The sequence below is a fragment of the Oncorhynchus keta genome, unplaced genomic scaffold (assembly GCF_023373465.1).
Source record: "Oncorhynchus keta strain PuntledgeMale-10-30-2019 unplaced genomic scaffold, Oket_V2 Un_scaffold_29839_pilon_pilon, whole genome shotgun sequence".
NCBI classification, from domain to species: domain Eukaryota; kingdom Metazoa; phylum Chordata; class Actinopteri; order Salmoniformes; family Salmonidae; genus Oncorhynchus; species Oncorhynchus keta.
In genome coordinates this window covers 335001-340000 of record NW_026290908.1, presented here as the reverse complement: position 1 = coordinate 340000, position 5000 = coordinate 335001, and the positions used below count along the sequence as shown (strand labels likewise).

General features: G+C 51.4%; 1 protein-coding gene across 1 annotated transcript in view; it reads left to right on the top strand.

The window, feature by feature from the left end:
• kalrnb (kalirin RhoGEF kinase b) overlaps positions 1–5000 on the top strand; it is a 78282-nt gene that overhangs the window by 24710 nt on the left and 48572 nt on the right. The gene's annotated exons all lie outside the window — the stretch shown is intronic.

The window sequence follows — 5000 nt, the reverse complement described above, 5'->3', positions numbered from 1 at the left end:
GAGTAAGATAGACAGAGAGAGGGAGAGGAGAGGGGGAGAGAGAAGACAGAGAGGGGGAGAGTAAGATAGATAGAGAGGGTGGGAGAGTAAGATAGACAGAGAGAGGGAGAGGAGAGGGGGAGAGAGAAGACAAAGAGAGGGGGAGAGTAAGATAGACAGAGAGGGGAGAGGAGAGGGGAGAGAGAAGACAGAGAGAGGGAGAGGAGAGGGGGAGAGTAAGATAGACAGAGAGAGGGAGAGGAGAGGAGGAGAGAGAAGACAGAGAGAGGGGGGGAGTAAGATAGACAGAGAGAGGGGAGAGTAAGGGAGAGTAAGATAGACAGAGAGAGGGAGAGGAGGGGGAGAGAAGACAGAGAGAGGGGGAGAGTAAGATAGACAGAGAGAGGGAGAGGAGAGGGGAGAGAGAAGACAGAGAGAGGGGGAGAGATAGACAGAGAGAGGTGGGAGAGTAAGATAGACAGAGAGAGGGAGAGGGGGAGAGAGAAGACAGAGAGATGGGGGAAGTAAGATAGACAGAGAGAGGGAGAGGAGAGGGGAGAGAGACAGAGAGGGGGAGAGTAAGATAGACAGAGAGGGGGGAGAGTAAGATAGACAGAGAGAGGTGGGAGAGTAAGATAGACAGAGGAGGGAGGGAGAGGGGAGAGAGAGACAGAGAGAGGGGGAGAGTAAGATAGACAGAGAGAGGGAGGGGGGGGGAGAGAGACAGAGAGAGGGGGGAGAGTAAGATAGATAGAGAGAGGTGGGAGAGTAAGATAGACAGAGAGAGGGAGAGAGAGAGGGGAGAGAGAAGACAAAGAGAGGGGGAGAGTAAGATAGACAGAGAGAGGGAGAGGAGAGGGGAGAGAGAAGACAGAGAGAGGGAGAGGAGAGGGGAGAGTAAGATAGACAGAGAGAGGGAGGAGAGGGGAGGGAAGACAGAGAGAGGGAGAGACAGAGAGAGGGGGAGAGTAAGATAGACAGAGAGAGGTAGACAGAGGGAGAGAGGTAAGAGAAGATAGACAGAGAGAGGGGGGAGAGGGGAGAGAGAGACAGAGATGATAAGATAGACAGAGAGAGGGAGAGGAAGATAGACAGAGAGAGGGGGAGAGTAAGATAGACAGAGAGGGGGGATAGAGAGTAGAGAAGAGACAGAGAGAGGGGAGAGTAAGATAGACAGAGAGAGGGGAGAGGGGAGAGAGAAGACAGAGAGAGGGGGGGAGTAAGATAGACAGAGAGAGGGAGGGAGTAAGATAGACGGAGAGAGGGGGGGAGAGTAAGATAGACAGAGAGAGGGGGAGTAAGATAGACAGAGAGAGGGGGGAGAGTAAGATAGACAGAGAGAGGGGGAGAGTAAGATAGACAGAGAGAGGGAGAGGAGAGGGGGAGAGAGAAGACAGAGAGAGGGGGGGAGTAAGATAGACAGAGAGAGGGGAGAGTAAGATAGACAGAGAGAGGGAGGGAGTAAGATAGACGGAGAGGGGGGAGAGTAAGATAGACAGAGAGAGGGAGGGAGTAAGATAGACAGAGAGGGGGGGAGAGGAAGATAGACAGAGAGAGGGGGGGAGGAAGATAGACAGAGAGAGGGGGAGAGGAAGATAGACAGAGAGAGGGGGAGAGTAAGATAGACAGAGAGGGGAGAGAGAAGAGAGGGGAGGAGTAAGATAGACAGAGAGAGGGAGGAGAGGGGAGAGAGAGGGGGAGAGGAGAGGGGGAGAGTAAGATAGACAGAGAGAGGGGAGAGGAGGGGGAGAGAGAGACAGAGAGAGGGGGAGAGTAAGATAGACAGAGAGAGGGGGGAGAGTAAGATAGACAGAGAGGGGGAGAGGAGAGAGAGAGAGGGGGAGAGTAAGATAGACAGAGAGAGGGAGGGAGAGGGGAGAGAGAAGACAGAGAGAGGGGAGTAAGATAGACAGAGAGAGGGGGAAGAAGATAGACAGAGAGAGGGGGAGAGTAAGATAGACAGAGAGAGGGAGAGAGAGAGGGGAGAGAGAAGACAGAGAGGGGGAGAGTAAGATAGACAGAGAGGGGAGAGATAGAGAGAGAGGTGGGAGAGTAAGATAGACAGAGAGAGGGGAGAGTAAGATAGACAGAGAGGGGAGAGAGAGAGACAGAGATGGGGGAGTAAGATAGACAGAAGATAGACAGAGAGAGGGGAGAGTAAGATAGACAGAGAGAGGGGGAGAGTAAGATAGACAGAGAGAGGGGGGAGAGTAAGATAGACAGAGAGAGGGGGGAGAGTAAGATAGACAGAGAGAGGGAGAGGAGAGGGGAGAGAGAAGACAGAGAGAGGGGGGGAGTAAGATAGACAGAGAGGGGGGAGAGGGGGAGAGAGAGACAAGAGAGAGAGATAGTAAGATAGACAGAGAGAGGGGGGAGAGTAAGATAGACAGAGAGAGGGAGGGAGAGGGGAAAGAAGAAAGACAGACAGAGAGAGGGGGAGAGTAAGATAGACAGAGAGAGGGGGGGAATAAGATAGACAGAGAGAGGGGGAGAGTAAGATAGACAGAGAGAGGGGGAGAGTAAGATAGACAGAGAGAGGGAGAGGAGAGGGGAGAGAGAAGACAGAGAGGTGGGAGAGTAAGATAGACAGAGAGAGGAGAGGAGAGGGGGAGAGAGAAGACAGAGAGATGGGAGGAGTAAGATAGACAGAGAGAGGGGGAGTAAGATAGACGGAGAGAGGGGGGGAGAGTAAGATAGACAGAGAGAGGGAGAGGAGAGGGGGAGAGATATTTTTATTGGTAATGCTTTTCAATGCATTGTGGGATCTAGGGTGTGTAAGTTTGAAAATAATGAATGGGAGTCACTCACCAAAAAAAACTGTGAGCATTTCTCTGTTTAACCCTGACATATTTCACTGAGAAAATGAGTCATGTTTCAGTCTGTACCCTGTCTTCCCCTCTGGGCATTTAGCCAGTTAGCAAAGACGACGTATGACAACAGCTAATGTGATTGGTCAAAGTGCCCCTGTGTAGAGTGCAGTCAGACTGCAGAGTGATACGCCTCGCTCTGTTCATTCAGCCATTCCTCACCTATAACATACCTCCTCCTCCTTGACTTGAACAGACTGGTAGACAGAGTGAGGTACTGTATAGTTGGAATGTTCGGGGCGAGGGAACGAGGGATTCATCGTATGAATAAGTATGAAGGAGAGGCTAAGAGAGAGATGGGAGGAATAAGAGAGAAAGGGAGACACGTTTTGGGAGAGAGAGAGAAGAGGGGAGAGAGACATGGGAGGAATATGAGAGGGAGGGAGAGAGAAGAGGGGAGAGAGATTCAAATGAAGAAAAATATGGAAAGGCTGGGAGAAAGAGGAAGAGGGAACGATGGGTGAATGTGAAGAAGAGGAGAGAGATGGGGTGAATGTGAGGAAGAGGAGAGAGATGGGGTGAATGTGAGGAAGAGGAGAGAGATGGGGTGAATGTGAGGAAGAGGAGAGAGATGGGGTGAATGTGAGGAAGAGGAGAGAGATGGGGTGAATGTGAGGAAGAGGAGAGAGATGGGGTGAATGTGAGGAAGAGGAGAGAGATAAGGTGAATGTGAGGAAGAGGAGAGATATGGGGTGAATGTGAGGAAGAGGAGAGAGATGGGGTGAATGTGAGGAAGAGGAGAGATGGGGTGACTGTGAGGAAGAGGAGAGAGATGGGGTGAATGTGAGGAAGAGGAGAGAGATGGGGTGAATGTGAGGAAGAGGAGAGAGATGGGGTGAATGTGAGGAAGAGGAGAGAGATGGGGTGAATGTGAGGAAGAGGAATGTGAGGAAGAGGAGAGAGATGGGGTGAATGTGAGGAAGAGGAGAGAGATGGGGTGAATGTGAGGAAGAGGAGAGAGATGGGGTGAATGTGAGGAAGAGGAGAGAGATGGGGTGAATGTGAGGAAGAGGAGAGATGGGGTGAATGTGAGGAAGAGGAGAGAGATGGGGTGAATGTGAGGAAGAGGAGAGAGATGGGGTGAATGTGAGGAAGAGGAGAGAGATGGGGTGAATGTGAAGAAGAGGAGAGAGATGGGGTGAATGTGAGGAAGAGGAGAGAGATGGGGTGAATGTGAGGAAGAGGAGAGAGATGGGGTGAATGTGAGGAAGAGGAGAGAGATGGGGTGAATGTGAGGAAGAGGAGAGAGATGGGGTGAATGTGAGGAAGAGGAGAGAGATGGGGTGAATGTGAAGAAGAGGAGAGAGATGGGGTGAATGTGAGGAAGAGGAGAGAGATGGGGTGAATGTGAGGAAGAGGAGAGAGATGGGGTGAATTTGAAGAAGAGGAGGGAGATGGGGTGACTGTGAGGAAGAGGAGAGAGATGGGGTGACTGTGAGGAAGAGGAGAGAGATGGGGTGAATGTGAGGAAGAGGAGAGAGATGGGGTGAATGTGAGGAAGAGGAGAGAGATGGGGTGAATGTGAGGAAGAGGAGAGAGATGGGGTGAATGTGAGGAAGAGGAGCTGGGGTGAATGTGAGGAAGAGGAGAGAGATGGTGAATGTGAGGAAGAGGAAGATATGGGGTGAATGGAGGAAGAGGAGAGAGATGGGGTGAATGTGAGGAAGAGGAGAGAGATGGGGTGAAGGAAGAGGAGAGAGATGGGGTGAATGTGAGGAAGAGGAGAGATGATGGGGTGAATGTGAGGAAGAGGAGAGAGATGGGGTGAATGTGAGGAAGAGGAGAGAGATGGGGTGAATGTGAGGAAGAGGAACGATGGGTGAATGTGAAAGAGGAGAGAGATGGGGTGAATGAGGAAGAGGAGAAGAACTGTGAGGAAGAGGAGAGAGATGGGGTGACTGTGAGGAAGAGGAGAGAGATGGGGTGAATGTGAAGAAGAGGAGAGAGATGGGGTGAATGTGAAGAAGAGGAGAGAGATGGGGTGAATGTGAGGAAGAGGAGAGAGATGGGGTGAATGTGAGGAAGAGGAGAGAGATGGGGTGAATGTGAGGAAGAGGAGAGAGATGAGGTGAATGTGAGGAAGAGGAGAGATATGGGGTGAATGTGAGGAAGAGGAGAGAGATGGGGTGAATGTGAGGAAGAGGAGAGAGATGG